This window comes from Lates calcarifer, linkage group LG19, assembly GCF_001640805.2.
Source record: "Lates calcarifer isolate ASB-BC8 linkage group LG19, TLL_Latcal_v3, whole genome shotgun sequence".
Classification (NCBI taxonomy): Eukaryota; Metazoa; Chordata; class Actinopteri; family Centropomidae; genus Lates; species Lates calcarifer.
Genome location: NC_066851.1, coordinates 1,281,011 through 1,298,058, shown reverse-complemented (window position 1 = coordinate 1,298,058; position 17,048 = coordinate 1,281,011).

Sequence of the window (17,048 nt, the reverse complement as noted above, 5' to 3'; positions counted from 1 at the left end):
GACACTCGACCACTCTTGTTTGAATTCATGATAGCCCTCAGCTCTTTTATGAACCAATATTCCTCAATACTCAAGACTTTTTTGAACATCTGTATAATGTCTTTTGTGTTTATTAAGCCCTTACAGATTACCTTCTTTTTCCCCTGGTGCTTAACCTGCTTCTTTTATATATTGTGACCATGAAAACAGTTTCCCTTTTCTTTTCACTTTCTGCACTGTATAATGATTATTGAGGCCTGCAAGCTGCTGGAATTTAATTTCTCCACATAAATCTCCACAATAGCAAAAGGAAATTAAAGTTGCCATTACTGTCGGCAGCATTATCGTATCCTCACTTAACCTGCCATTCAGGAGGAATGAAACATTTATACTGCAGCCCCGCCTTCCTTCTCAGCCCTCGTGTATCGTTGTATGATCTGTGTGTGTGAGACTGAGGGAGAAGAGAAAAGGAGGGATATTGATATTTAAGAAGTTTATATTGCAGCAAAGCTAACAAATTATGTCCACACCTACACAAAGTATCGACACACACACACACACACACACACACATAAGTTTATAGTGTTGTTTAGTATCTTTGTTCTTTATCTATCGTTCCCACCAGCTAATCTTCTCAGTAATCCCTGGCCATCTCTCTCTCTCTCTCTCTCTCTCTCTCTCTCTCTCTCCCTCTCTCTCTCTCTCTCTGTCTCACACACACACACACACACACACACACACACAGACAGAAAAAAATCAATTATGCTGGCCCTGACCAGAAGTATCTCATTATTTCATAGGCAATAACCTGAATGATAGAGTAATAAAGAGCAATTTATTTGGAGAGGGGGAAGTGAGGGTGGAGGGAGGAGCAGAAGATGGATGTGTTCAGATAGACAGATCTAATTAGCCTCATCTGAGCTGTGGCTAGCCACTCTGCTTAGGCTAATCCTGGGCTACAGCTAATGACCAGGAACCCACACCTCCTCCTCCATGTCCTCCTCTTCCATCAGCCTTCGGCTGCATCAGTTGTCTGTGATGTGAGGATGGACAGACATCAGATACAGAAGGATAAAAAGAACAACAGTGATCATAACTCAGTACAATATCATGTTTGTATAGGGCCTAAAATCGCTCTTGAAGCTTTGTATGTTCCAATGGTGTTTGTGTTGTTGTGTTTGTGTTATGGGGTCACTTACATTGTTTTCTAAATCAGTTTTCAGTGGGGAATTTATGGCAAACACTACTCTGTCATTTCCTTTGTCTATGATATCCCTATTATATTCATACCTGTGTGATGACTTACTGTATGAAGTACAATGTCATCATAGTATTTATATAATATTACTAGGTGGTGTCTAACGGGACACACAATAGTAAATGTTAAGTGGCCTTGCAATATTTGAATGTTATTTTTGTCATTCCTATATGGGCTTGTAATATATCTGCTGAATTTGGAGCCCATATCAGAGTCTTTCACTAATTCTTTGTGTTGATGCATTGACATTGTCTGATATATCTGTGTCCCCAGGGATATAGGAAAAAAAAGCAAAACAATCAAGTCAAGAAAAGCTTAAGTTGAAGTTTTGTTTTACTCATTATGTTATTTTAATTTATCTTAAATGATAAATTAGATTACATTTTAAATTCCAATACAAGTAAATAAATTCTAAATAACTGATCAGAATGTTATCAGTGCCTGAACCTTTTAAAGGAAATGTCTGTCAACATCTTCTGTCGTCAAAGGAAAACACAGGTGGAGACAGTATCTGTGAAACTAGGACTGAAACTAACCACTATTTTCATTATTGATTAGTCTGCCAACTTTCACCTTGATTAACTGCTTACCTGTCTGGTCTATAAAAACTGAAACATTTAAACTGCATTTAAACTAGACATTCAGTCCAGAACAACAAAACCAGCATTTATTCTCATTTGAGAAATTTGAATTAGCACATTAAGCATTTTTTAAAAAAGATTTTAGCTAATTAATTGCCAAAGCTGATGGTTATTGCTTAATGATGATGATGATGACTTGTTGATCAGTTGATCAGTTTGTCACAGCAGCAGCATTACTAGAGCTACATCTGGTCTGTTAATGAGTCAGAAGATGGGGCAAAACAAAACAGGATATATGAGTATAATTACAGAAAGAATATATAGGCTGTTAGTGATATATAATACAAGTAATTTTAAAAAATATATATTTTATCAAATACTTTTTAAACACTATTTTAATTATCTAAATGTAATATTTCCATAATTTCCGCATAGGAAGTTGAGGTACTTTACCTCCACATTTGCAATAGTATTTATGTATTTCTTATGTTGATAGCATGTAGTGTGAATCCAAGGGTTGAGCAGTATGTGCCCTTTGTCTCATGCAAAGTGCAAGGTGTGACCACAGCATGTATTCATAAAACACACACATTATTAACATTATTTACTTTGATTTTCACATCCCCTCTGTTCATTTACACACTGAGCATGTTATATGTCTGTGCTGTATATTTGACATTGCACAAACCATTCGGCATGAGTATGTATGTGATTAATATTGCTGATTTATTCACAACAGAGAGAGAGAGAGAGAGAGAGAGAGAGAGAGAACAGGTAAATAAAGTTCAACCTTAAGGGAGAGCAAAGAAAATGAGGAGGGGAGAGAAAAAAATGGCCTTTGGATGGCTGCCATCACTCAGTTTACATCTGTTTACTCTCTCCTTCCATGACCTTCCTGTCATTTCTTGGCGACCAGTTCACTGACCCTTCTCTTTCCTTTTATCACTCCCAAACTGCTTCAATCTCTCCATTATTCTCCTCTCTCTAATGATAATCATCTCCCTCCTTGATTTCTTTATTATTTATTTGAGCTAACAAGTCAGGATTCAGGCAACTTCTTTTACAGGGAACATGTTTTAAATTAAACATAATGCCACATCCAGGCCCACTGAGAATTGTTGTGAAGGAAGCATGCGGCCACTGCTGCCATATGTCTTTTCTAGCTGCAGCTGCATTTGAATAGTGTTTAGACTCTCTGCCGAAACACCTTACTCTTTTTCCTCTGCTGTGAATCTGTCCTTCCATAAAAGCCACGTTAGCCTGACATCCAGAGTCATTTACTGGAGATTGTTGCATGATGGCTAATTCAGTTCCTTTCAAATGCTAATGCCCACACTCTTGCCACCAAGCTGGCAACTCCTCTTTTATTGCTCAACATCCTCATTACAATGGAGGGGAATGTGTGTGTACAACTCTCTCTAAGTGCTTGCTTGTGTGCATGCAAGTCTACCTGTGTGTGTGTGTGTGTGTGTGTGTGTGTGTGTGTGTGTGTGTGTGTGCATCGCCACAAGGGGGAGTTGAGAGTTGGTGATTTGACACTTTTTAAAAACACATCCAAGAGGATGACAGAGGAGACAGAAGGAGAGCAACAAAAAATTGTGGAGGGATGGGTTGAAAGTTTGAGAGAGGTGGAGGAGACGGTTTAGAATGAGAATAAGATAGAGGGAGAACAAGAAACAGAGGAAGAAGAAAAAGGTGAAGGACAAAAAGAAAGGGAGGTAGGTAGATGATCAAGAACAGGTAAATGAATGGGGGAAGGAGAAGGTGTGGAGACAGACAAAATCAAGTGATGAAAGACAGAACAGAGGGTGAAGATACACACAAAACAAAAGCCTGTTCAAATGAAGCTGGGGAAAACAGATACTTATGGAAGTGTCAAAATCTACTGAAACTGAATGTTGAATTATTGATATTGACCCTGGAGAAAATGACAACATAACAAAAACATTTTCTGAAAAGTGAATGAAAAGTTTAATTATTTAAAGTAAAAAATTAGACTATGACTGCTCCCACTGTTGTGTGTGGTTAGCCCATCACAGTACTATATCATATTACATAGGATAACCTATAACCTACATTTTTTGTCTTCCTCAACAGATGGAGATTTTACTTGTAATGGAGATAGTTCAATAATTGACAGGGTAATTTGGGGCATCTAGTGGTTAAGGTGCATAACCACATAACCCCTGTGTACTGCTTTGGGATTTTTGTTGCCATTGCTTGTCTGTACTGTACAGAGCCCCAGAGAGGCCATAGAGAGAACAATGTATAAAGCTGAGGCTGTTGGGCTTACCTTCACCTAAAAGGAAAGGAGGACTGAAGAAGCCAGTAAAGAGCTGGAATTGACTATGGGTGTATTATAAGATCCTGTCAGGTCAAAGTGCATACCTGATGCTCTTCAGCATAAGGTGAAGGAGATATAGTTTAACAGTTTAAAACTTAATACAATTAACTCCATAATCTGTTCGGTGTTCACCTGTGTGTCTACCTCTGAGCTGCTGCTGCAGCAGGCAGGCATGTGCTTCTGCAGCCCTATCCTTGATAATGACCATATAGAATATTGGATATCATTTTGTTATAAGACTAAAGTTCTGTTAACTTACTGACATATTATAAATATAACCTGGGCTCTCCTTTACCTTATACTGAAGAGCATCAGATATACTCGCTGGTTAGCACCAGCTCTTCAGTGTTCACCCACCATGTGTTGGAGACCCCTGAAGAGCCAGTGGTCTATCAGTTTAAGGTGAAGGAGCCTGACAGCTTCAGTGTCAGCTCAATACAGTCGTGATACTTTATAGTTATATATCATCTCATGATTAATAGCTAATTCACATATTATGTAGGCTATTTCATTAATGTAATTACTATAATGTTGCTTTGCTAGCTAATCACCTTAACATTGATATTTGAGGTGGGTACAGTGCACTTCATGTGTTGTAGAGAGAGACTGTTTGCTGCCATGGCTCTCTGCATATATACACTTATCTCGTGCACACAAATTAATTAAAACGTGGGAATGAATTAAGTAAAATGTGTGGACAAATTAGTTCAAATGTGGAAATGAGTTGCATTTCATGCACTCAATGAACTAAAACAACACTTTATATTTTCTCTCTATGACTGCTCCAGTGGTGACCACTGACCTCTCTTAAAAATACTAGATTCTGAATAATTGTGGGCCCTTTTGTTGCCAACATTTGCCCAAATGGTGTCCATGTCTTTAGGCCCATGCAGAACTTCACTGTAAACTCCACCTTGTTAAAGGTACACTCAAACACTGAATACTGCGTATGTGTATGCATGTTCAGGTTCTTGTGTGTCACTTTCAAAATCATGTAATCCCACCTGAATAGTAACATCTTATTCTTATGGTACATTAATCATCTCTCATACCTGGAAAATTCCAAATTTGCTAATGTATTCTCTTTCAAATAGTCAGGAAAAAAAATGAATGAAACATTGCACCTTGAAGTTAATTACATCTCCAGTCCACAGCTCTGGCGTTAGCTCATAACATTAGCACCACAGCCAGCTTCCTACCCCCCATCCCCCTTGTCACCCCCTCAGGACATTCTGTCCCTCGCTGCTACTATCACCCCCCAATCACAGCGGATTAGGCGCTAACTAACCCTCCTTTAATTAACTCATGATTAGGTATTAATATCTGGCGCGGGTTCCAGGCTTGCAGTTGTTGCCTTAATAAGTGGATTAGCATTACTCTCTCTTACACTCTCTCTCTCTCTCTCTCTCTCTCTCTCTCTCTCTCAGAGATATCTATCCTCCTCTTCGTTTCACCTTCCTTTCACATCCATCCATCCCTCTTGACTTTCTCTGGCAACTGTTCAAAAGCAGAATTTTCCTGCTAACAAGTTTATTCTTGTGGCCAGAGTGGATGGGTTCAGTGTTATGAACACTTTGATGCAGACAGTTACATGCAATTCAATTTGCCTTTCATACAGCTGATAAATAAAACTAGGCTTTGACTTAGATATTATCGGAAGTACATCGTAGATCACATCCCAACAACACAATAAAAAAGGTCAGGGGTTTGCGAGGCTGTTTTCCACCTGCAAAGCACGTGGTACTTGATATCCTCCTCACTGCTGTGCAACTAATAAGTCAAAATAGTGTTTAGCATCACTAAATCCTGTCCATTTATATAACATTATATTACAGTCTAGTTTAATTTTGGACCCAGAATGCAGACTGAGAGACAGGAAAATAGTTATTGTATTTTTTAATGAATAAAGGATAATTCTGGCTGGTAAGGGGGAGACAGTGGAGACTGGCTGGCAGGTGGGTGGCTGGAGAATGGCAGAGGAAAGCTGGTGTTTGCAGATGAGTATTGCAAGAGAGTGGCACTAGCAAGGAAGACACACTTTGGCATAGGCAAGTAACAAGCACAAGAGATACTAGAGATAATTCAGATCACAAGTAAGGCTGAGTAGGCAAATAGTTATCCACCACTAGTATGGTGTAACAATGTTGCAATGACTGGGTGAAAAGCTGCCATTCTTAAACTGCATGATGATGATGCACAGGTGTGCAGATGAGCAGGGTGAGCAGAGTGCGGAAGCCGCACCCTGAACACACACGCACACACACACACACAGAGACAGGGAAGGAGACATTAGGGAGTTAAGGGAGGGAGAGGAAAACCTGGATATACAGCTAGAATCATGATATTTGTTTTAGTTAAAACCAGAAAAACAAAGCAATTGTAAAATTGTATAGATATTAAGATATTATAAAGGAACTAAAATTCAGTTAAGATTAAAAGTATGCAGAGATCTCATTGTCAATTGAATAGTTTAACAATTCATTATTGATTAAGAAGAAAGGTTAAATATCATAAAAATAGACACCCCAATAATTAAAAAAAAAATTATTTCATTGTGTCTTAAAAGCCATTAAAATGCATGTTTCTCATTGCACTGCTTGTTACTTTGTTAGCGCTATACTCTTACATTACAATAGAGGGCGTCTCGTCCCTGTAAGGAGCATGATAACCCCGGGAGGCAGAAACTGCAGAATAAATCCTGCAGTTTACTCCTTGTGAACGCTAAAGTTGTCTGCCTCTTTGTCTATACGTTCAGACTGTGGCAGCAGAGTTGAAAACCATGTTCCTCCCTGACACTCCTAGGTCAGGAGGGTAATACAATGAATTTGACAAACAGAAATGTTTGACCAGTTACACTGTAATGAAAGGTTCATATTATTCCAGTCTTTGAATTTTTAATACCCACCTTTATTTTTGATGTCAGATTTGATTGGAGATGTTCTGCCATTCCTCACAGGTAATTCTTTTCAGCTGCTTTTTGCTAATTTTGTTTTCGCTGCCTCCTCCTTTAAAATACTCCAAAGGTGTTCTATTGGATTTAGGTGTCAGGTGATATACTTAGTCTGGTCATATTTTTCACTACTCTTCTCTACAAACCCTTCTGATGTTTGAAATGTGTTTGAAATTGTTGTCAAGTTGGAAAATTCCACCCCTGCCAAGCTTCTTGAGACTGGGAATTCATTTTCATTTAGTATTTGGGTATACAAACTTAAATTCCAAGTACCATCAGGTTACATCCTTTTGGTCTTGGTGTCAGAATCATTGCATCATGGTTCATTAGGCTTCTTTTGTTCTTTGGCCAACTTTGATCTTGCAGTTTTGTGATGTTTTGTGAGCAATGGTTTTCTTCTTGGATTCCACCTGTAGAGGATGACTTTATGCAGTGTCCTTCTCACTACCTAATCCGGTTAATCACCGGGGTTTGATTCCTGGTCAGGGCATGGTAATGTATATCCAGTGTGGACCCTCAGGCAAGGTTCTTAATATTATTAGCCTCTCTTATAAATGAGCAAAATCACAAATACAAGAGTCATACCGGGTCAGCCATTGTCAAGGGCATTAGGGGTTGGCAAACCAGTACTACCTGATAAAAAATGGGCTATTGGAACAAGTAGATGGACCAGAGCAGAGAATAGGGATCTGTTGGAATGCTACTATACTAGCAACCCCAGTGGCTAGGGCTATATACAGTGATTGTGGGACATATGGATGCTTTGAAACCCAACATCTAAGCTGACAAATTAACTTCTCCTTGAGTTAGTGTTCCAACATCTGCCAACAGCAACTGCTATCACAACAACAAAGGGGGGTACAACAGAGCAAGGGGGAACCAGGATGACAGGGGGAAGATATCATTATCCCCACACTTTGAGATTGGGTACCAAGCCCCAGTAACAAGCGATTCTCTTAGTGCAAGGGCAGCTGACTTAAGAGTGAAGATCATGACCAAGCTAGACACCTGGAACACCTGTGGACGATTATCAAGGCTAAGTGGCAATGTACCCTCTGATATTCTGCTAGAAGATGTGAATGCAGTGCTACAGACTATCCTTGCCAAAAGTGGACGTACACCACAGCAACAGTGATCCTGGAGATGCTTGGCTACAAGATAAACACGTAAGCCACAATATTTTCCATGGAGGAGGAGGCTAGAGGCCAAGATTAAGGCAACAGATGCACAAGATACACAGGAGAAGTCGAAGCTAGGATAATAAACAGAATGTTCCCCAATAAACCATCCCAAGTGTACTCTTAGTGGCAGGGTAATAGCACATAAACAGATCCACCCAGGGCTGAGACTGAACAGTGGAAGAACGCATGGGAAAAGGTGGCATCGCATAACACCAATGCTCAATGGCTAGTAGATCTAAGAGCAGATCACAGCAATCTCCCCAGACCCCCAGAAGGGAGCGGTACTATCCAACTACAGGTCAATAACCTGCCTCTGCACAACATGGAAGCTCCTGTCAGAAATCATAGTGGCTAAGATGAGTAGGCACATGGCTCAATACATGAGTGGGGCCCAGAAAAGAATTGGTAGTAATACCAGGGGAGTCAAGCACAAGCTACTGGTCTAAAACAGCTGTGGAAAAACTTTAGAGGCCAACTCAAGCCCAATTACAGGATTGCATATACCAAGGTAATGCACTGTTCCTGCTACTGTTCTGCATAGGCCTGAACCTACTCAGCCAGATCATCCCAAAGAGTGGCTATGGATACCAGTTTCGAAGTGGGGTATCCATATGTCACCTCTTCTAAATGGATAACATCAAGCTGTATGCAAGGAATGAACAAGCCACTGACTCACTGATCCACGTCACCAGGATCTACAGCAATGACATCAGAATGTTATTTGGACTTGAAAAGTGTTGCACGATGGTATCAGAGAAGAAAGAACTGAGGGGATTGAACTACTAGAAAGCAACATTGCAGATGTTCAAGACAGCTATAAATACCTTGGGATCCCGCAAACAAATGGAAATCTTGAGAAGGCAGCAAGGAAGTCACAGCCACAGCCTACACAGAGTAAGGCAGATCCTGAAAAGTCAGCTGAATGGGAAGAACAAGGTCCAGGCCATCAACACATATGTCCTGCCAGTCAAGAGATACCCTGCTTGTATAATAAGCTGGCCAAAGGAGGAGATAGAAGCCACTGACATCAAGACAAGGAATCTCCTCACAGTGTGTGGTTTCATCCCAAATCCAGCATCCTGAGACTGTACACTAAATGCAACGAGGGAGGCCAAGGAGTGTCAGAACCACTGTCCAGGATAAAACAACAAAGATCCAGGAGTAGATCAGGAAGATGGCTCTCAAAGAACTGCTAAGTGAATACCTCAGGCAGCAGAAAGCCAATGATGAGAAGGATGAACCATCATGGATGGACCAGCCCCCATGTGTCATGTATCACCAACAGATAGAAGAAGTGGCTGATATCAAGAAATACTACCAGTGGCTGGAAAAGGCTGGACTGAAAGTGTAAGGTTGGTTGAGCAGTGAAGGCAAAAGGAGGGGCCTTAAATTTGTTCCACAACCCAAGTGCTTTATTTTTCCCTTTTCTTTTGCACAGCAGTGAATTAGTGCAGCTTATATACAGGGCAGCTCAGATACCATCTGAAGAAACTAAACTGAAGGAAAATGAAAAACAAAACAAAACAAAAAAAGAAAAGTGACTGGAACTTCCCTCTTAACAATAGGAAAACTGTCAGGGGAAACAGAACAAGAAAACAATTGTGTTTCAGGCTATGTCTTCTCTAGTTTGGACCCCTAGCAGTAGACAGCCACTGTGTCATGTTCACACTTCTTGACTGAACAGAGAAACTCTCCTGGGAGAAGCTCCCACACCCCTTTATATAGTCACAGCTCCTCCCATTCAAGGAAATAACAATTAAAAAATTACAGCAGTCATTTTATCCATTATTCAATGAATAACTATTATAAGTTAACAGTGAAAACATTAATAAACTTGTTAAAAAAACACACACACAAGATCTCAGAAGTATATTTCTCTAACCCAACGAAGATCACAATATCATCCAGGTAGGTCACAGTGAATGACTCCATACTCCACAAGACCTTGTCCGTCATCCTTTGAAATGTGTCTGCAACTCCCTGCAGGCTGAAGGGAAGAACAATGAACTGGTAGTGGCCAAAGGCCGTCCTAAATGCTGTGATCTCCCTACTCTCTGGAGTGAGGGGAACCTGCCAGTATCCTTTATGAAGATCCAATGTACTGATGAAGTTTGCCCCCTTCTCAGCACATCCAATGGACCGCTGACCTGATGGCCAAATAGCAGCTTAAAAGGTGAAAACCCTGTGGAGGCCTGAGGAACCTCACAATATGCAAACAGGGGGAAAGGTAGCCATTTGTCTTTTCCAGTCTCTGATACAAACTTCCTCAACATGCTCTTCAGAGTCTGGGTAAAACACTCCACCAAGCCATCAGTCTGAGGGTGATGGGGGTGGTTCTTACTCTTTTGATGCCGAACAGCTGATAGACCTTTGTAAGTGTACGACTCATGAAGTAGGGGCCCTGATCTGTTAACACCTCTTTTGGGATTCCCACCTGAACCTGAGAAAAACTTGAGCATACCTGTGGCTACTTGCTTAGCAGTAACTTCTCTCAAGGGAATAGCCTCAAGGTATCTGGCAGCATAGTCACAAATAACTAAGATAAACTTGTTTCCTGCCTGGCTCTTCTCTACTGGGCCCACAATGTCAACTCCTATGTATCTGAAAGGAGTACTGATCACTTGAAGAGGAGCAAGGGGCACAGGAGCCATCACTTTCCTTGCAGTCAGCTGGAATTCTAGTGGGTGGCATCTGCCTCGACCAGTTGGGTTGAGAAGCGGGGGGGTGAAAATAGTGACAGAAGAACATTGAATAACACGGATTCCATGTTAAAAAAAACAAGAAAAGTGATATCAATAATACAGTTGTAGTAATGATAGTAGTGATAATTAAAGTAATACTTATAAAAGTACTAGTAATTTCTAACGATAGCAGCAGCTGTTGAGCAGGGTTGTAGGAGCAGCAGGAGGCTTGTCATCACAGATCAGACACTACAGCTCCAGAGGCAGAAGTACCTGCAAAAAGTAACAGAAAAGGAGAGAGAGACAGAAGACTATGGGAAAGGGAAGATATTGAGTTAGTAACATGTAATATGGGATATGAATCCATGGAGAGAGAGATGGACAGAGAGAGAGAGAGAGAGAGAGAAGCTCAGTGCGTCATGGGAAACCTTCCAGCAGTCTAGGCCTATTGCAGCATGACTAAGGGATGGTTCAAGCCAACCCTAACTATAAGCTTTATCAAAAAGGAAAGTTTAGTTAAGCCCACTCTTAAAAGTGCAGAGGGTGTCTACCTCCCAGACCCAAACTGGGAGAAGGTTCCACAGTAGAGAAGCCTGATAGCTGAAGGCTCTGCTTCCCATTCTACTCCTGGAAACTCTGGGAACCACCAGGAAACCAGCATTCTGGGAGTGCAATGTCCTAGTGGGATTGTGGGAGACTATGAGATCTTTGAGGTATGACAGTGCCTGACCATTAAGGGCTTTGTAGGTGAGGAGGATGATTTTAAATTCTATCCTGGGTTTAACTGGGATCTGACTATACATTGCTGGCCAATAAAACCTCTTGGCTATTCTCAAAAAGGTTTTCATGAAAGCTAGGTGGCCTGCCCAAGGAACTGGCCTTTTGTATTGGCAACTAAAATCTGCTCACCAGACTGAAGTTGGAATTCCTCTCTGCATCTTTAAAACAGCGTGGGGTCATATCTCTATTCTTTCGCTACGTCACAAGGCAAAATATCTTGTTGCACCTCTGGAACCCATAATTCTTGCTCTAGCTGACTGACTGAAAGTGACATAATTTCCCCAACTTGATTTCTCTAGCCTCTCCTCCCGCGTGGTGTTAGGCCCTGCATCTAGCTCCTCTCCACGGAGTGGCACTGAATGTAACACATCTGTGTCTGGTGTATCCGTTACAAGTACGTCAGTAGTGTTATCCACCAGAGAAAGTGTTTCTATCTTTGGGGTCCCTTGCTCAACAGGTGGCAATGTGTCATGGACTGGGGCCCTGTTCAGCTCCCTTGCCTAGGACCTTGTGACTATGGTTTTTAACCTCAATGTAAACCTCAGCTGTAGGGGCCCTTTCCTCATGTCCATGGACACAAATAACACAAACTGTTTCATCCTCATTCCATAACTCCCTCAGGACTAACTGAGCTTGAACCAGAGACTGGGAGCAACCTGTATCCAGTAGGGCTGGACAGGGTTTACTATTTAACTGTACAGTTGACAAAGAAACATTTGCCTGCTCCTCAGGTGGGGCAATGTTCTCAGCCCTTGGCACATAAAGCCACTAGTTTGTGCTGAAAGGTGGTCGAGTGTGCCCTACCTCACCACAGTTAAAACATATTACCTCTGCTTTCTCCCCTGTCTGTGCTATGTTCCTAGTGTGTGGATGGTTTGAAGGCTTGACTTAGGCTGACAAGGGGGAACTGCTGAATGAACTTTCCCCTTTCACCACCTGACTTATCCAATGTGGTCCTGGACCTTTGTGTACTGGAAGTGTAGGTATCCACAAACTTTGTTTTCTTTGCCATCTTTGAATTGTGCTCCTTGACCCATATCCTCACATCTGGAAAAAGCACCTGAGGTACTGCTCAAGGACCAGTGTCAAGGACCAGTGTCTCCATTTTTCTTCAACATTCAAGATGGCGCTGGTGGTGTGGCAGCCTGTTGCAGCAGCTCAGTAGTGTGTTTTTTCGTTTGTGTGTTTTTCTTCAACTTTTCTTGACTTTTTCACCATTTAGTGTGTCTCTTTAGTGTGCTTATTGCTGCGCTTCTAAAACAGAAAAGTTTTAGCAGTATGAAGTGGATTATACTACTGTAGGAATGATAGTAGTGGGTGGAGTTGTAGGAGCAGTAGGAGATTTGTCATTGCAGATCAGACTCTACAGCTCCAGAGGCAGAAGCACATGTAGAAAGGGATACTTATTAGTATCAGCTTAAATTGTTTACATGGAACCCATGTAATGCAGATGTTCTTCTCTCGCTATTCTCTACCTCGACTGCTGGGAGATCTCCCATGATGCACTGAGCTTCTCTCTCTCTCTCTCTCTCTCTCCTTTCTCTTTCTCTCCATCTTTCTCTCTCCCTCTCTCTCCGACTCAATATGGATTCATATCCCATGTTACATGTTACTAACTCAATATCTTCCCTTTCCCGTAGTATTGTGCTCTTCCGTCTCTCTCTCCTCTTCTGTCACTTTCTACAGGTGCTTCTGCCCCTGGAGCTGTAGAGTCTGATCTGCAATGACAAGTTTCCTGCTGCTCCTACAACTCCACTCAACACTTACTGCTATAATTAGAAATTACTTGTATTGCTATTAGTTTTATTGCTATGTTAGCTACTTTAATTTCACTACTATCATTACTATTATTGTATTATTGGCATCACCTTACATTTTTTACATGGAACCCATGATATGCTATGTTCCCATGTTATGTTCTCATGTTGGAATCTGGAACAGGTTTTCTTAGGACTGCATTCATCCGTCCCTCTCTTCTGACCAGTCCTTATCGCTGAGAAGCCCCACCACCCCCCCACCCCCCAAGCCATAGGCCAAGGCCATAATGTACATTGTCAAGCATAAGGTGGTTTGTGCACTTTCGCACCAGCACCAGAACACCTTAGGTGATCGAATCAGTGATCGACTTTGTGGTCATATAGTTGGATCATGGCTGTAGGTCATGGGTTAAGAGTGGGACAGAACTGTCAACTGACCACCACCTGGTGGTGAGGTGTGGGAGGAGTTCAGGGAGGCTATAGAGGACTTTTGGTTGGTCTCAAAGAAGTTCTGGCAAACTGTTCAATGACTCTGGAAAGGAAAGCTGGGCTTGGCTCAGGCTGTGTTCACCCAGGGAGGAGAAGTGCTGGTCTGGACTAGGGATACTGTCAAGTGGTGAAAAGAATACTGTGAGGATGAACACATCCACTTTGAAGAAATCAATGTCTGAAGACTTGGGCGAAACCTCACCCATATCCCTGGCAGAGGTTGCTGATGTAATCAAGAAACTCCCTCATGGCAAGATGATGAATGCGGACAAGATTCATCCTGAGATGGTGAAGGCTCTGTTGAGCTGTTATGGCTGACACACCTCTTTAATGTCTCATGGAGAATACGGACAGTACCCTGTGGAGTGGTATCACACTGCTTAGCTTCCCCAGGAAAGTTTACACCAAGTTTACTCAATGCTAAACCCTGGATTCAGGAGCAATGTGGATTAGCAGGAGTGCTCAGTGGATCAGGGTAGTTTGATCATGCTGTGGGAATCTGGGCAGAGGGCCACTGGTGCAAGCCATCCAGGCCCTTAACAACCAAAATGAAAGCAGTGTTCACATTCTTGGCACAATGGACAGTGGAGATAAGACAGGAAACAGTGAGAGAGAGAGCAGGGGAATGACATGCAGTAAAGGTCCGGCCAAACCAGGAGTCGATCTGGGGACCAGCTGCTTAGGGCACATGAGCCCATGTGGTATGCGCCCCAACCATTCGGCTAAGGGGACGCCCCCATGGACAGGATCTAAAGATGCAGCTGAGGCGAGAAGAGTCTCTGGTCTGGGAATCTTAGAATTGCATCGCCACTCTGCAAATTATGCGGGTCTGCTGGCTTCATTAGACTGAGACCTTCAGTGCTCACTGTGGCAGTTTGCAGCCAAGTGTGAAGCAGTGACAGTCAGCACCTCTAAGCCTGAAGCTGAAAAATGGTGGATGGTTCCCTCTACGTTGGGGGTGAATTACAGCCCCAAGTGAAGGGGTTCAAGTACGTTGGGGTCTTGTTCACAAGTAAAGGTAGGACATTGGCAGGCAGATTAGTGTGACAGTGATGTGGACATCATACTGGGCCATCGTGGTGAAGAAAGAGTTGAGCCAGGAAGCAAGCAATCCTCAATGTTCTAAAAGTCACATATGGTCATACACCGCATAGAATCATGCTGCCCTTAATGGTCAGGCTCCATCTTACCTTAAAGATCTCATAGTCCCCTTCCAATCCCACTAGGACACTGCGCTCCCAGAATGCTGGTTTACTGGTGGTTCCCAGAGTTTCCAAGAATAGAATGGGAGGCAGAGCCTTCAGCTATCAGGCTCCTCTACTGTGGAACCTTCTCCCAACTATGGTCCAAGAGGCAGACACCCCCTGTACCTTTTGAGAGTATGGTCTAGACCTGCTCTATATGAAAAGTGCTTTGAGATGGCCTTTGTTGTGATTCGGCACGATATAAAAAAAATTGAATTGAATTGAATTGCCACCACTATGCTTCACTGTAGGGACGACATAGCCAGGCGATGATCAGTGCCTAATTTCTTCAGACATTAGCAGTTACAACTTGCAAGGTCTCAGGTCAGGTCTCAGCTGTGATCTGTGCTTGGTCATCAAAAAAGGCAAGTTCTTTTTTTTCTTTGTTTTTTAATCTATAAGGGTCTGGTGAATTGTGCATCCCTAGTGGACTCTATGGAAGTCTATACAGAGTCCGCTTGAGACCAGTTGCAAACTTGATGGTTTATGGACTTGAACACATATCCAGAATCCTCTAACAAGGGCTACAGGTGTAAATGTAAAATGAAATATGGACATCTGTACACCCGGCTATATATTTGACATCTTCAACTAGGCTCCAGCTCTTTGACCAACTTAAGACAGTTACTCGAGACAGAAAATCTTGAGTGCCCTCAGGAACTTATGGCATTGTGTAGCCAGTATGAGACTGATGCCTTCAAAACAATCTTACTAAGGGTGTTATGAGCACCAAACAGCCAGAGAAAGACACTGGGCTGTTTTCATTTGCTGTTCAGCCAAACGATCCGGTTGTTAACACAATGTTGATATGTTGTAAGCCCTCTCTCTCTCTTTCTTTTTCTGTACACACACCCACATGAACACACAAGTACATTTACTCACTGATATTTGTACATATGCACATAAATATCTTTAAATACAGACTATGCTTCTTAGTGTTTCCTGTTATCTTCTATCATCAGTCTCTGTATACACTCACATACAAACACACACATGCACACACATACTCCTCTGTCAGCAGATCATTGGTAGGTCAATTCTAGGCCTGACATTTTGTCCCAGCATATGATGCCTGTATGCAACTGACAACCTTGTTATCTGTCCCGCTTCTCTCTTGCTCTGTCTAATTCCCTATGTCGCTCACTGTCTCAGTATGTTGCGTCCTCCATACCTCTGTATGTCTGATAATCCTGGTACCTATAAATTATTCATGGGATAAATATATTTCTCAAACTATCAGTTGGTCTGAAGCAGGCCTGCTCCTCACATTCCAAAAGTCAAGGGCCTGAATGGGGGTTTGTTTTACTCTTGTTTACAACATTTTCTTATTAGAAGAGACATTTATTAAACAGCTTGTTTGCATAAGCCACAACTACTCAACTGCTTCTTCAAGTGATATTCTGTGATAAATGCATTCAGCCAGTTTTATTGCACTGCTCTGTAAAATGGAATGATAAGTGGACTGCATTTAAATACTGCTTTTCTATATATATACAATTAAATGGAACACAGGGGGCAACTTATGTTCAGTACCTTACCCATGGATATTTCAAAATGTAGACTGGAGGAGCTGAGAATGGAACTGCTGGCCTTCCAGCTAGGGGGCTGATCCACTCTACTTCCTGAGCCACAGCCACAGTTTCCCTAAAGACTGTGTCATGTCCTCCTCCAGATCAGAATTCCTCCTAAACAACCCAGCAAGCCCAAATGACTTGGCCTAATATTTATCTACATCAAGCATGCCTTGATGATCTCATGCCAGATTTTGATGTATGGCAAGATGGTGCCTTGGGGCCACGATTGA